The sequence below is a fragment of the Musca domestica genome, unplaced genomic scaffold, assembly GCF_030504385.1.
Source record: "Musca domestica strain aabys unplaced genomic scaffold, Musca_domestica.polishedcontigs.V.1.1 56, whole genome shotgun sequence".
Taxonomy (NCBI): domain Eukaryota; kingdom Metazoa; phylum Arthropoda; class Insecta; order Diptera; family Muscidae; genus Musca; species Musca domestica.
In genome coordinates this window covers 2,369,842-2,386,562 of record NW_026712356.1, presented here as the reverse complement: position 1 = coordinate 2,386,562, position 16,721 = coordinate 2,369,842, and the positions used below count along the sequence as shown (strand labels likewise).

The 16,721-nt window shown below is 35.0% G+C and overlaps 1 protein-coding gene across 3 annotated transcripts in view; it reads left to right on the top strand.

Moving 5' to 3' along the window:
• LOC101901760 (G protein-coupled receptor kinase 2) overlaps positions 1-16,721 on the top strand; it is a 353,962-nt gene that overhangs the window by 124,752 nt on the left and 212,489 nt on the right. The window contains exon 4 of one of the 3 annotated variants that reach the window (XM_059128651.1): positions 12,770-12,816. The exons of the other annotated variants lie outside the window; for them this stretch is intronic. The gene's annotated coding sequence lies outside the window, so the exon portion shown is untranslated. The remainder of the gene's footprint in view (positions 1-12,769; positions 12,817-16,721) is intronic. 3 annotated transcript variants of the gene reach the window in all.

The window sequence follows — 16,721 nt, the reverse complement described above, 5'->3', positions numbered from 1 at the left end:
CGTGTATGGTTGAATTCTCCCATAAAAACTTTTGTTACGTGGAGCTCTACTAAATTAGCAAAATGGTGTAGGGTATCATAAAGTCGGCCCCGCCCGACTTTAGGACTTTCTTTACTGGTTTTTTCTTATTGAAGTCCAAATTAGCAGTGTGTTGGTGCCGCCCAATTTAAGACAAAAATCTATAAAATGTAATTTTAATCCCACTTTGATTGATAATCGAAAATAAAACGTTTTGTGGACCTTAGTACACCTTTAGTAGGAATTTCCTAGATACTGGCTTATATTTTTAATTGCCAAGGCATTACACCAATAAAACGGAACAATATTTGTCATATAAATACAAACAAGGACCTAGTTTGAACTATATCAAAAATTTTACTCCCTGTATGTTATATATGTATGTAGGATTTTTCGAATATTTAAAGCTCTATAGAAATGGTATCAGAAATAAAACAACGATAAATTCCATATCCACCTCAAATAAAAATATTTGGATGTGCAAAATTTGAGGAAAATCCCACATTCATATCCCATAGGTGGCGCCTGACCTACGTCTTAAAGTGAGTCGATTATCACATACAGGGTGAGATGAAAAAAAAAATGCAACAAAGTTAAAGGCCATAATTTTACTTTTTTTAAATTTTATTGAATGAAAGCAAAAAATGTCGGAAATAGCAACAAATTTTAAAATATGTTTAGATTTGTCCGAATTGGTCACCTTTGGCACGAATTATGATGATATGGTCAATGAAACCGTCACACGCTGCCCGAATGTTGATCTGCGGTATTTTGGCCCATTCCCGGCGCAGCGCTTGCGTGAGGTGAGCGACATTTTGGTATTGTTTAGTGCCAATCTTGCTTTCCAAAATACTCATGATACAATAGTACAACGGATTGGTATCCGGAGATTTTGGCGGTCATTGCGCGCTGGAAATTAAGCGAGGAACCTCATTTTGTAACCATTCTTGGGTGGCGCGTGCTGAGTCCTGTTGGAATGTCCAAGGTCTGCGGCCAAAATGTTTGCGTGCCCAAGGTTTTAATACACCCTCTATAATATTCGGCATTTATTCTACAACGGTCGATTAAAACGAGCGGAGAGCGACCGCGTCCACCATCACCATGGTCGACGCTTGAGTTCTGTTGGCCAACCGAAGGTGCACATTTTCAGCTGACCTCTTTGGCAAGTAAACACGATTATACGAATGTTTTCTCATCGGAGAAAACCAAATTCGGCAGTTCACCACTTTCGGCCAAGCGAAGCGATCTCTTTATCTCTTTTGAGTCTATTTTCATTATGTTGCGGTGTAAGCTTGCACTTTTTGGAATTTCAATGGCTTTACCCAAGCTAATTTTTTAATATTTGCCGAATGGAATATTGCGATATGCCATGATATGACGAGCCATTTTTTGGCCACTTCGACGAGGGTTTCGATCAAGTCGCTTCTTTACTTTTCGAAAAATTTCTGCTGATGTTGCTGCTTTTTTTCGTCCACTTCCTTGTCGTCGGGCTACGCTAGCAGTAACACGATAACGAGACACAAAATATTTATTCACATTTTAATGCTGAAATAATAACTTTTTTTCTGGACAATTCTCACCAAAATGCTTTTGGAAGCTTGTAAACAATATAATGAGCTGCCACTGGAATAATTTTAACAGCTGTCGGACGAGTGGCTTAGGAATGACAGCAGTCTAAAGTTGGTTGCAGTTTTTTCATCACCCTGTATATCCTCAACCAATTTCGTGTTAATTATGTACCAAATGACCAATGTCTGTCCAAATGACCTGCATTTTGGCGTATCCGACCGAATTCAGTCTAGAAGCAAGCACATTAAATTTGGTGAAAATCGGTTCAGATATAGCTATAGCTCCCACATATATGTTTCATATGATTTGGTGTTTAAGTCCCGCACATTCGTAATATGCATTCGACAACAATGATATTTGGTACCAAATATCATATAAAGCTCGGAAATACCTTTGCCACATTTTATCGAGAATGGCTAAGATTTGGATAAAGCTCCCATATATATCCTTAATCCGATTTTAGGTATATTGTGCCAATTATGACTAATACCATCGCAAATGGAGTGAATTTCGGAACGTAATCCTTCCAAGTGATATCATGCACTCTATAACTGTTCTAAAGCCAATAAATATACATGTGGTGTAGGGTATCATATAGTCGGCCCCGCCTTACATGTGACTTTTCCTTATTGGTTTTACAAAGAAGTTTTCTCGACATGTTTCTTTAGAATAGATAAGGAAAACCCGATTCCTAAGTAAAAGACGAGATCTATTTTGTTTGGTATTTTCATAGATTCCGCACAGTGAACCGACATATTTTTTTTCCTAGAAAAAGGGTTATTTCGCTGATATTTTTTTTATCAAAATTTCTTTTACGAATAAAGTTTTCTCGTCATGTTTCTTTAGAATATATAAGGAAAACCCGATTCCTAAGTAAAAGACGAGATCTATTTTCTTTGGTATTTTTATAGATTCCGCACAGTGAACCGACATTCCTAGAAAAAGGGTTATTTACGATGATATTTTTTTTATCAAAATTTCGTTTACGAATAAACTCCGTGCCCATCCAAATATGTACTGGTGCCACAGTTTTCTCACAACGGGGCGTCAAATATTATCGCCTTGAATGAGGTATACATATAATTTTTATATCCTCCACCTTGGATATTAACTCTGTCATTCCGTTTGTAATATCCCAAAACATTCGTCGTACACCTTATAAAGCATATATTTATTCATAATCAGCATAAAATTCTAAGTCGATTTAACGATGACAGTCTGTCTGTCTGTTGAAATCACGATACTGCCCACATTATTTGACGTAGAGCCTCAAAATTTAGCAGAACAATTTGTATTGTGTCTAGGATGGTTGGTATTGGAAATGAGATATATCGGTCCACGTTTTGGTATAGTCGCCATATAAGGGTACCTCCCGATATTCGGTATTTTGAAGATTTTTGCCACATTTTTTCAAGGATTTGTCTAAAAATTGGTATTTGCGAAACATTGTATATATAGGTCCACGTTTTGGTGTAGCTCCCATATAACAGTACCTCCCGATAATCGGTATTTTGATTTTTTAATGGATTTGTCTGAAAATTGATATTTGTTAGCCATGATGGGTTCAACATATAACGGTACCTCCCGACATTCGACATTTTAATGATTTTTGTCACAAATCTCACGAATTTGTCTAAAAATTGGTATTTGTGGGTCTCAATGGGCACGCAAACATATTGGCCGCAGAACTTGGACATTCCAACAGGACTCAGCACCATCGCATTCAGCACGCGCCACCCAAGAATGGTTACAAAATTAGGTTGCTCGCTTCATTCTAGCTCCGGTGGCGAAACAGTATGTATAGGACTTCGTTTTGGTATAGCCCCCTATAACGGTACCTGCCGACATTCGATATGTTGATAAAAATTGGTATTTGCAGTTCATATTGGCTTCTAGCCCAGTGGCAGAACATTGAATATTTAGTTCCACGTTTTCCTATAGCGCACTTACAACGATACCCACCGATATTCGGTATTTTGATAATCCTAGTCACATAGATGACAATCCTTGAAGTATAAAACTGTATATAGAGGTTCTCGTTTTGGTATGGCACCATATAACGACCTCATGCACTTTATTGTTTTTTGCAGTTATTATCCAAACGGTCTCATAGGTATAAGAAGTTAAAAGTGAAATCCGCTTGAATTCAGATCATTTTATATAAATATGTTTCATTTACCCTAAGGTGAAGGGTATTAAAGGTTCTTTGAAGCCTGCCTTAAATAGAAATATATTGCAATTAAAAATTAGATCTAATTAAAATTGGAAAACTCTGAACTTTTGAATTTTAAATGTCTGCCACAGACATTTTTTCAAATGCCATATCGTCCTTTCATCATTATTCTACCGCTTATTTTTTAATTACTTCTCAATGATATTCACGATGACAGCTGCACACAGTTGATGAATTGTGTTCTTTATTATTCAGCTAGGAATTTTGTGTAAGGAACATTTCCCATCTTTTATTATTTTTCATCAGCAGAAGATTATGTTAATAAAAGCCTCGAAGAAAGAGAACGAAATGAAATTAACTCAAATTCTATGGAATTCTATAAAACTAAGAGAAGGGGGCATGTAAAATAGACCAGATGACGTCGTCAGGTATACCGGGCAAGAATCTCACGGGCAGTGTTGATGCTCGTCAGTCAGCCAGCCAGTCACTCAAGCATGCAGGCTGACAAAAATGTAATGACAAAGAAAATGGATTGCCACCAAAAAAGGGCCACTTCATTTCCTGCTTTGATCCTGTTTTCTTTTGATAAAATTAAAAATTACATTGACTTAAATCGAAAGAGAATTTAATATGAAGATGTAATTAATTGATGAAGCCGAAGTAAAATGAAATCATGAAATATAGATATGTCTTTAATGAACATCAATTTCCACAAAGTACTTACATATTTTATTAAGTACGGTTTAATCCTTGCCAGAAACAGTAAAGATTTCTTTTACCCGCGCACACATACATACTCCCAACTTTATGTCATATTATTTTCCAACGAAAACGCTTGTGTCAGAGGTTGGTTGTTAAGTTTCTTTTTTTTTAATTTCCGATTAAATGTCGTATTTTGTCTGTCTGCCTGCCTGCCGGTGTTATTAATCGCCTGTAAAGCGCAATGACATCAAAGTAATGAAGAAAATCTCTTTTTGTGGAAGAGCTTAAAAATAACACAGATTCCACTTCTGGAAATAATTGTTTTACAATTGAAATGGGTAAATTTGTCACCACAGGGAAATAATAATTGTTCGAGGTCAATAGGTTATTTTGTCATTGATATGCTGTGCTATTGAAAAAATACTTTGTCATGGGAATAACATTTCAGTAAAAACAAATTAAAATGTATCAGTCGGTTTTGCCGACAGATATACACCCTCAGCTAATATTCGAATATTTAAATATATTTTGACTTATTTTATGGTTATGCAAATTGTTGGCCGTCTAAAGTCTATTTCGGACCTATATAAATATGATATAAATATGGCGAGGTGTTAAGTGTGGAATATATTGGTTACTTCCTTCACTTTATAGATTGAGATATGTGATAATTTTTAGAAAATCCTAAAATGTGCGTGAGGTACCAGATATTGTCGACCGAATACAGGTACAAATATTGGTATGGGCAAAATTACAAGAAAATGGAACATTTTTGTATTCAATTTTAAGCGAAATCATAAATTCCATATTTACCTTAGGTTTTTGGTCAAGAGAAATATTTTGACGAAGCAATTTTGATGTAATCGCTGACGTATTTCGAAAGTTGTGACCCTTTATATATATATATATATATATATATATATATATACATATATATATATATATATATATATATATATATATATATATATATATTTTTTTTTTTTTTTTTTTTTTTTTTTTTTTTTTTTTTTTTTTGAACAGTGTTTGGCTTGCTAGTTTGGGATACCATAGCATTTTGTTGGTGGCTCTTTCCGAAACCTAGGTATTCCCTGCCTTACCCCCTGGTAAACATTACCATCGTTCTCCACTCATAAACAAACGTTGTTTTTATAAAAACAACAATAATGGGATTTTGCCAGAATATTTTTTTTTTTTACCAGAAGGAGTGGGCTGATATATCCAATCTACACAAACGATATTGTGTTAGTAGAAATATTGAGATGTGTGAAATTCGAAAAGAATCGGATGTTAACTTCGCGTTCTACGACTTTCATAGACATTCCAAATTCTGACCCTTTGTGGGGAATGTACCAGAATGAGTGAACCGATATATTCCATCTTCTCAGCAGATATTTGATTAGTGAAAGCAATGGGAAGTGTGAAATATTAAGAGACCCGAATGCTTAATTCGAATTTTATAATCGTTCTGGATATTCAAAACTTTGACCCTTTGTGGATGAGGTACCAGGAGAAATGGTCCGATCTCTACCACCTTTATAATAGATTTTGTGTTGATGGAAATAGTGAGATGCATCAATTTTGAATGGAATCGGATGTTAATTTCGCGTTTTATGAGGTCCATGGTTATTCAAAATGTTGACCCATTTGGGAGGAGATACCAGAAGGAGTGGACCGATATATTCCATCTTTACACCAGACCGTGGATTAATAAAAATACAAGGTGAGATGAAAAAATTGCAACCACCTTGAGACTGTTGTAATTTCTAAGCCAATCGTCAAACAGCTGTTAAAATCATTCCAGTGACAGCTCATTATACTGTTTACAAGCGTACAAAAGCATTTTGGTGAGAATTTTCCAGAAAAAAAGTTGTCCGTGATGGAATTCAAGCGTGATAGTGTGATTTCTTTATAGTTTGCTGGAAAACCACAAGTGGCTATCGTAAGAGCACTCCAGCATTTAAATTTGAATAAATCGTTTGTGTCTCGTACCATCGCTCGTTACCGTGATATTGGTAGCGTAATCCGACGTCAAGGAAGTGGACGGAAGAAAACAGCAACATCAGCAGAAATGGTTCGAAAAGTAAAGAAGTGACTTGATCGAAACCCGCGTCGCAGTGGCCGAAAAATGGCTTGTGAGCTGAACATATTGCAATAGTCCATTTAGAAAATATTGAAAAATGAGCTCGGGGTAAAGCCATTGAAATTCCAAAAAAAGTGCAAGAACTTACACCGCAAAAGAAAGAAAATAGGTTCAAGTGAGCTAAAGAGTTGCTTCCCTTGGCCGAAAGTTGTGAACTGTCGAATTCGGTGTTCTCCTATGAGAAAACATTCGTTGTCCAGCAGTTTGTAAACAAACAAAATGATCGTGTTTACTTGCCGAAGAGTTCAGCTGAAAATATGCACCTTCGGTTGGCTACCAGAACTCAAGAGCCAGCCATGGTGATGGTTTAAGCCGCCATAACAGCCGATGGCCACTCTCAGCTTGTAGTAATCGATCGTGGCATCAGAATTAATGCCGAATATTATCACGAAAATATTCTGGAGGGTGTATTAAAGCCTTGGGCACGCAAACATTTTGGGCGCATACTGGAGTATTTTGGAAAGCAAGTTTGGCACTAAAAAATACCAAAGTGTCGATCACCTCAAGCTTCGCTGGGAATGGGCCAAAATACCGCAGAGCAACATTCGGGCAGCGTGTGACGGTTTCATTGGCCATTTGAAGGCCATAATTCCTGCCAAAGGTGACCAATTCGAACAAATCTAAACTTATTCAAAAATCTGTTGCTATTTCCGACATTTTATGCTTTCATTCAATAAAATTAAAAAAAAAATGTAAAAATTATGGGGTTTGACTTTGTTGCAGTTTTTTATCTCACCCTGTAATGGGTTCTAGCTCCGGTGGCGAAACATTATATTTACGTTTTGCTATATAAAGGTATCCTGCCGACATTCGATATTTTGATCATTTTTGCCACATTTTTTCACGTATGTGGTATTTGTAGGGTATAATGGGTTCTAGCTCTTGTGGCGAAACATTGAAGGTATAAGTCCACGTTTTGGCATACAACCCATACAATGGTACCTCCCGATATTCGGTATTTTATGATTTTTGCCCGTTTTTTTTCACGAATTTGTCTAAAAATTTGTCTTTGTAGGTCATAATGATTTCTAGCTCATGTGGCGAAACATTTTATATATAGGTTCACGTTTTTGGTATAGACCCATACAATGGTACCTCCCAATATTCGGCCTCTTGTTGATTTTTTTTTTTTGTGGATCATAATGGGTTCTAGCTCCGTTGGAGAAACATTGTATGTATAGGTACACGCTTGGGGGGGTAGCCCCTGTTTAATTTATAATTGAATTAAATATTGCTTTTTATTGACCCCTGGTTTGGTCCTTAATTATTCGTTAAAATGTATGCGCTACGGTTTATTGCAACCTTGTGCTATCGCCTTAGACATTTTAACGAGTAATTATTTGTCACTTGTTCTGTCGCCTCCTTTAGACATCATGTAGTATTTCGCTGTCATTCGGGCAGACAATACCCGCAATATCGTGTGAAAGCACATATCGTTGTGCATAGAGAGGCATATTGTTGCCACAGGTCCACTGCTCGACGCATTCGGCGTTTCACTCCCATCGGCGGTACCTGCCGATATTCGAAGTTTTGATAAAAATTAGTATTTGCAGTTTATAATGGGTTCTAGCGCGGTGGCAGAACATTGAATATTTAGTTCCACGTTTTTCTATGGCCCACATGTAACGATACCCACCGATATTCCGTATTTTTATAATCCTTGTCACATTTACCCACATATTTGTTTCAAATTTGGTATTTTAGAAGATTTTATAGATGGCAATCCTTGAAGTATAAAATTGTCCGGGAACCTCGTTTTGGTATGGCCACATATAACGGCCTCACTCACTTTAGGTTTTTTATACCCTCCACCATACTATGGAGGGTATATTAACTTTGTCATTCCGTTTGTAACTCCTCGAAATACTCATGTCAGACCCAACAAAGTATATATATTCTTGATCAGCGTAAAATTCTAAGTCGAATTAGCGATGTCCGTCTGCCTGTCCGTCTGTCTGCCTGTTGTAATCACGCTATCTTTCGAATCAATTGAGATAGATGGCTAAAATTTTGCACACATGTTTATTTTTACAGTAGGCAGGTTAAGTTCGTAAATGGGCCATGTAGGTCCACGTTTTCATATAGGCCCCATATAACGGTACCTCCCTATATTCGGTATTTTGATGATTTTAGCGACACTATTCACCGTAATTGTTTCAAATTTGGTATTTGAAGTTCCAAATGGATACTTCACCCTAAGATAGAAAATTGTCTGTGTAAGTCCATGTCTTCGTATAGCCCCCATATAACGGTACCTCCCGATATTCGGTATTTTGATGATTTTAGCGACCTATTTCCCGGAAGTAATTTAAAATTTAGTATTTGAAGTTCCAAATGGATACTTCACCCTAAGACAGAAAATTGTCTGTGCAGGTCCACGTCTTCGTATAGCCCCCATATAACAGTACCTCCCGATATTCGGTATTTTGATGATTTTTACGACATTATTCACGGGAATTGTTTCAAATTTGGTACTTGAAATTCAAAATGGATACTGCACCCTAGGGCAGAAAATTGTCTGGGCAGGTCCACGTCTTCGTATAGCACCCATATAACGGTACCTCCCAATATTCGGTATTTTGATTATTTTAGCGTCATTATTCACCGGAATTGTTTCAAATTACGTATTTAGAGTTCGTAATGGGAAGTACAGTCTGTGACAGAAAATGGTTTGCAGGTCCAGGTCTTCGCATAGTCCCTATATTTAAGTACCTCCCTATATTCGGTATTTTGACGATTTTAGGTGCAATACCCACCGAAATTGTTTGAGATGTGGTATTTGAAGTTCGTAATGGATGCTACAGCCTGTGACAGAAAATTGTCTATGCTGGTCCAGGTTTTCGCACAGCTCCAATTTAACGGCACCTCCTTATATACGATATTTTGATGATTTTAGCTACATTATTCACCGTTTATTTCAAGTTTCGAATTTGAATTTGGTGATGGCTTATGACAAACAATGCCTATGTATGTCCACGTCGCATAGACCCCAAAATAACGGCTATATTCTGTATTTTTAAAATTTTAACAGAATTTTTGAAGGATTTTATTTTTTGAAAATTTCCAAATTCGTTGCAAATGGTGGAGGGTATTAAAAGTTCGGCCCGGCCGAACTTATTGTTTTTTTTTTTTTTTTTTTTTTTTTTTTTTTTTTTTTTTTTTTTTTTTTTTTTTTTTTTTTTTTTTTGATAAATTTAACTGCATTATGCAAACAGTCTTATTGGTATATGAAGTTTAAAAAAAATTCAGATATGTTTCCTTTACCCTAAGGTGGAGGGTATTAAACGTTCGGCTCGGACGAACTTAATGTTTTTTTTCCTTTTTTCCACTTAATGTTGTCTTGGCTAATTAAAATCGATATTATTTTCATGAACATGTGTAAGAATTTTTCTTCCAGTCTGCCTGTGTTTTTAAATGGTTGTCTTCCATAAGACTCTTATGAAATTACGCACTTAACACAGCATTTTCCATGAAATACAAATTATTGCTTTGTTTTGATGCTGTTGTTTTTCTCACCCAAGTAAAATCGTTGAAAGGATTTGTCCTTTTTGGGTTTTTTTTTTCTCCTAATGTTGTTTGCCTCTCAATCTCATCGAAATTCCTTTAAGAATCACACCATTTATTATACGCTTACAACCAGTATTAACGACGCAGTAATCCTCAAGCACAATGGGCATTAATGCTATAGAATATGTTGTTGAATATAAAAAAGGCTGGCTGGCTGGATGGCTGCCGGTTGCCAATGGCAAATGGTTCCAACTCCATTTAAGAGGTGACATAAGACATGTGTGCCCAGGAATAATTTCTGTTTTTATCAGGCATGTCACAGAAGTTTTACGAAATCGATTTATTTCACCTTTTCCAAATCGTTACGATTTGATTTTGCTTCTTCAGCACTCGTACGTTTTGACTAATCCGAAAAAAAAATCATTTCACATTTTTGAAATAAAAATATGGTAACTCCATGAAAAAAAAGTCGTAAACAAATTATTGACAATTAAAAAAGGAGTTTAAATTGTTTTTTATAATATAAACACCAAAAGTAAAAATGCCTGGGGCTTCAATACTTGCTGTAATGGATGAAGAAATAAATCAGCGGTCTACTGAAAAAATTCGTCCCCGGACATTGAGGAACGCATCAGATCCTTTATCTCACTCAAATGCAGAGTAAGGATCCACCATTTTTAGTCCATTGTGTAAAATAATGTAAAGTTAAGAACGAGTCGTATTTGCTTTTTCCTGTTCTACAGCATATTTAAGAGTTTCAAGTTCAACTATTTTGAGTTTCATTTCGTTCCGTTCACGCATTCTCTTTTGCATTTCAATATTATGTAACTGCTCTTCCACATACTTTTTTTCCAGGATGTTACAAAGTCTGTCCAACTTTTCAGTTTGTTTTTTCATTTCCTTACTGTTATCTTCTAGAATTTTACAAATTTTTTCCAAGTTTTGTAAATGAGAATTTTCCTCAACTAAAAGCGCATTTAGATCTTGCTTTGAGGGAGTTCTTGCCCGGGGTCTTTTTACTGCAGGCGTGGGTTTTGCTTTTGTTAGGCTGCCCGACACTTGTCTTATTGGTGTAGATGGCGGAGAACACGATAAGCTTTTATTTCTAAGTCGTTTTTGAATAGGTGTTCGCGAACGGTTTTCTTCTAATGTTGGTGTTCTTGGATCAATTGCCAATGTAGAAACATTTTTAAAAGCAGCTGGAATGCATGATCTTGGTCTATCTTTTTTATTTAAAATCGAAGAGGTCTGCTTTGAAGTTGAGGGTGAAAAATTAAGCTCTTCGTTTTCAGATTCACTTAAAACTAATTGACTTGATTTTCGAGTTCTTGGAATATGTGTAGATGATGACGAATCAAAGTTTTCTTTTTCAGAACAACTGAGGTCTAATTCACTTACAAAATCCGCAAAGCTTACTGCACCACCAACTCCATCGACACTTTTATACAATCCGCAAATTCTGATTAAACTGTTCTCGTGTTCACTGAAAACATATTGATTGATATCACCACCACCAGTTCCTCCCAAGTCCTTTTTATTATTTTTCATCATGGATTAGAAAAATAATAAATTTTTTGTAAAATAAATTCCAAAAACATGTTCATTCTAAGAAAATTTGGTTAATACAATATTTTCTGTTAAATGTATGAGTCTTCTGTTTATTTTTTACGTTAAAATCACTAAACATTTCAATTTCACCCTGCTTTTTGAAAGTGATATCAAAACGCAAAATTTTTGCGTTTTCCGTTTTTTAGAGAAGCTAAAACCGTTTTCGTTTTCACTCTTGAACGATTTTACATTCTGTGACATGCCTGTATGTTTTTTTTTTTGGTTGTTTTGAATTTCAACAGCTGGGGATTTTCATCATCTCCCAGTTAGAGGGAAAGTGCCACGTGCCATCAAAGTATGACAAAAACATTAGAGCAATCCAAATATGCGGTCCATAATAATTGTTGGAAATTATGCTGTAAAACAAACAACAACGCTTGCTTTTTATCAATTTGTAATTATTTATAAAATGTTTACATACAGCCGTCTTTATTTGATGTGTTTTATCTCCAAAGATTTCCATTATCATTTTTGTTTTTTCTTTTTGTTAAATATAAATATATTTTTATACGAGTATTTATTTTGGGTTTTTTTTTTTCATGCAAAACAAATATTTATTATTCAAAACAAATGTGCCATTATGTTTTATGTATTTTGGCGTTTTTTTTTTCTAATCCCTCACTTTATTCTCCTTGTTATTATTTATATCAATATGCAATGATAGAAAAACAAAATGGAAGAGAAAATCAAAATTCAAAAAATGTTCTTTTCTTCTGGATCTGCTGCTGGGTAACATTTGTTGTGAATAATAACAAAAACATGTCGCGTCGCATAATTTGACAGGGATAGACTGGAAAACTTTTATGAGAACAAAGGGCTTACCAAAAAAGGAAAAAAAACCTGCATGAATGGTGTATAAAACACTAAATGTCTGTTGGAGACACATTACAACTTATGGAATACGAATATATGACAGAAGAGTAATAACTCTTAGACAAATATATGGAGGATGATTATCGTATCTGTAGACGCTGTGACTTGTTTACAAACAACGTTTTCAAGAAATAAATAATAATTCTAATTTTGTTTTATTTTCCGTTTTCTTTCAGGTAAGCGATGCAATAAAACAAGCGGGCGATGAAAAAAGAAGTTAAAAGTAAGTTAGATTTTATTAAATCGCCTATAACGTATTTAAATGGCGCCCAACGCCATTGCTCCTTTAGTCACAGTCCAAATAATAGCGGATTTTAAAAAGAATTTTCGAATACTCTTTGAGAATTTTTTAAGCATATTCTCCAAAAAAATAGAAAACAGGAATTTTTTTCAAAATAAATGACCGAAGAACTAAAAATTGGGGATTTTTAAAGCAATTTCAACAAAGGTGGTGTAGAAGAATAATCGTAGTTATACCCTCAGCCATATGGCTAGTTATACCCTCAGCCATATGGCTGTATAGGTTCACGTTTGTGTATAGCCCCCATACAACTGTAAATGCCGATATTTTTGTAAAAAATTGGTAATGTGCTCTAGCCCGGTGGCAGAACATTGAATATTTAGTTCCACAGAAATCTTAATTTTTTTCAAAATAAATGACCTAAGAACTAAAAATTGAGGATTTTTAAAGCAATTTCAACAAAGGTGGTGTAGAAGTACGATCGTAATTATACCCTCAGCCATATAGCTACTCATACCCTCAGCCATATGACTATCATTTGATACGGCCAAAACGTGCCTAGTCGAAATAACGGTTTAAACCTAGGTCTCTTTGAACCAAATCCGTTTCAGGACATTTTGAGAGTATCCGATTTGGTCCAAATATTTGTCAAACTTAGATTGAGTTCACTCCTTCTGGTACATCCCCCTCAAAAGGTCAAGATTTTCAAGAAATATATTTTTTTTTTGCACAGAAAGAGAAACGATAATCCGATTTTGCTTCAACTTTGCAAATCCTAATATTTGCATCAGTGCTAGGACAGGTGCGAAAATGGACAATATCGGTCCACTCCATCAAGTACCTTCCCCATTTTGAATAATTATAACTCTTATAATAAATGTGATGTAAGAGCCCGATTGTTTTCAAATTTCACACATCCCAACATTTTTATAAACCCAAGATCTGGTGTTAAGATGGAATATATCGGTACACTCCTTCTGGTACTCCCCCCCTAAAAAAAAAATTGAATATCCGTTAAGTTCATAAAACAAGAAATTAACATCCGATTCCCTTTAGACTTGGCACATCTGAATATTTCTATCAAGATCTGTTATAAAAACGGTAGAGGTCGGACCTTTCCTTCTGGTACTTCCCCCACAAAGGGTCAAAGAATAACCAAAACGTTTATAAAATCCGAAATAACCATCAATTACTCTTTCTATTTCACACGTCCCATTATTTCTACTAACAAAAGATCAGTTGTGAAGATGTGATATATCGGTCCACTCGTTCCGGTACCTCCCCCAAAAAGGCTCAACATTTTGACTATCCATGAAGCTCATAAAAAGCAAAATCAACATCCGATTCCATTCCAGACATGGTACATCTCAATGTTTGCATCAACACAAGATCTTATATAAAGATGGTAGAGATCGGACCATTTCTTTTGCTACATGCCCCACATAGGGTTCAAGATTTTGAAAAACAAAACGTTCAAAGAAAGCGAAATAAGCATCCAACTCTCTTCAAATTTCACACATACATACATTTTTGTTAACACAAGATCTGTTGTGAAGATGATCTATATCTGCGAACACCTTCTGGTACCTCACTCACAAAGGGTCACAATTTTCAATACTTTTATATGTTATGACTTGCGAAACAAGTCAGCAATACTTTACAACTTGCTTTATCTAAATTTATATCTCTTAACCGGAAACCAGAGATGTAAAGTGAAGGAAGTTCCCAATGTAGTCCAAACCTGGCAAGTCGCAATATTTATATGATATTTATTATATTATTATTATCCTTCGGAACCTACTCCATAAGGGGTTAAACATTTGAATAATCATAACATAAGTCAAAATATATTTAAATCATCGAACATCGGCTGAAGGTATACGTCTGTCGAACATTAACCATATATTTGTAAAGAATATTTTCCAAAGGACATTGAGATCTAAAATCGCGAATTAAAAAATACGGAGTACTGTTAGACCGAAAATCGTGGTTCTTTAAAGAATATAAGAAATATCATATTTGATTTTGAATCGTGAATTTAAAGAAGATTTTGTAAGGGATATTCGGGCTCATAAGTCCAGATTTTCAATGGTTATTATCTAAAGGACTTCTTGAACATCAATGAATTGAAAATAAATTTTTAGAGTATTAATAAGGAATTTTTAGGAATATTTTTTGGAAAAGTCCTGTGAACCAAGAATACAGTTTTTTAAGAATATATTTCTAAAGAACTGTGGACCAATAGTTTTAAATTTTTTTAAAAATGTTTTCCAAAGGTCCTGTAAAACATTAATTCAGGATTTTTAAAAATACAAATCAACGTGGATTAAAAAAATATTTTCCAAATGACCATCAGATAAATCAAACTACCAAAGGACTTTGTGAAGCATGGAGTGGACAGATATTGACGAATTCCACACCACGAATTTGCAATGTTGGAGCAAAATCGTATGATCGTTTCTCTTTCTATTCAGAAAATATATTTTTTCGAAAATACGACCTTTTGAGGGGGAGGTACCAGACGGAGTGGACCGGTATTTCCCATCTCCGAACTCGATCTAAGTTTGACAAAAATATTACGATGTACGAAGTTTGGACCAAATCGGATACTCCTTTCGAGAGTTATCGTGCGCATCAGCCAGGCAGGCAGACGGACGGAAGGACATAACTAGATCGACTCCAAATGTCCTGGAACGGATTCGGTCCAAAGAGACCTAGGGTATTTTGATCATTTTAGCCTCAGTTTCTATGGAAATGGCTATTCATTAAATTTGGAGTTCATAATGAGTTCTACCCACTGTGCCAGATTTTTGTCCATATTAGTCAATGCTTTCGTATAAATCCTATATAACTGGACTTCTTAATAATTGTAGTTTTGAGAATTTTAGCAATAGTGTCTAGAGGCAACTGTATAGATGTTATTTCCTGTGACAATATGGTTTATATAGATCCATGTTTTCCTATAGTCCCCATATAACGGCACATTTGCATATTCGGCAGAAAATGGTCCACGTATGTTGGGTATTTCTCCGATTTTAGCCACATTTTCTAATAAAATTACTTAAAATTCTGTGTTTCGATTTGGAAAAGGCCTCTCTATTTATGTAGCTTACCATTTTTTATAGAATTGTTGAATTTTGAATTGTATTTTTCTCTTGACATACTACTCGAATATTTGATTTTCGGCAATAACAGACATATTTTTCCTGAGTTATTTTCCAACTGGTGGAGGGTATCAAGAATTCGAACCGAAAATAGTCAGTAAAATAACAATTGTCTATGTAGACCACATTACACTGACGTAACTTAAATTTGAGCATAATTACGACTGCAAAATAAATTTTTTTAGGGACGAAAGGTCATCTAAAATCCTACTTCTTCATTAGTTTTTCATATCAAATGCTAATGAATTCGATTTTCTCTTTTTGTTTTTTTTTTTCAATTAACTTCCAATACAACATATTTTTCTTTATATTTTGAGTCTAAAACAAATTGTTGTTTTTTATTTTTCAAACAGTGTTGGCATTTTATTTTTCTCATATTGGATTCTGACGTCAAACAAGATGGAATGACATCAATATGTTTAAAACAAATCAATCAACGCATACGTACATAATTTCTAAGACTTCTTTAATTCCGGTCAACTTTTTGTTTCCATGTGGTAGTCATGACTATTAAATATTGCCTAATTCGAAAAGTCTAATTTTTTATTGTTAACTTTGAAATGTTGCTTTGTGTGCTGACGCAGGGGATTTTTACTGAAAGTAATTTTGAGTGAAAAGTCAAAATAGGTTGTTTGTAGACAAACAAGCTTTTGCCGGTACAAAGATCTTTAAAGGATCTTCAACTGATAGAAGAACTCTTACTAATATTCTATCGATAGTTGA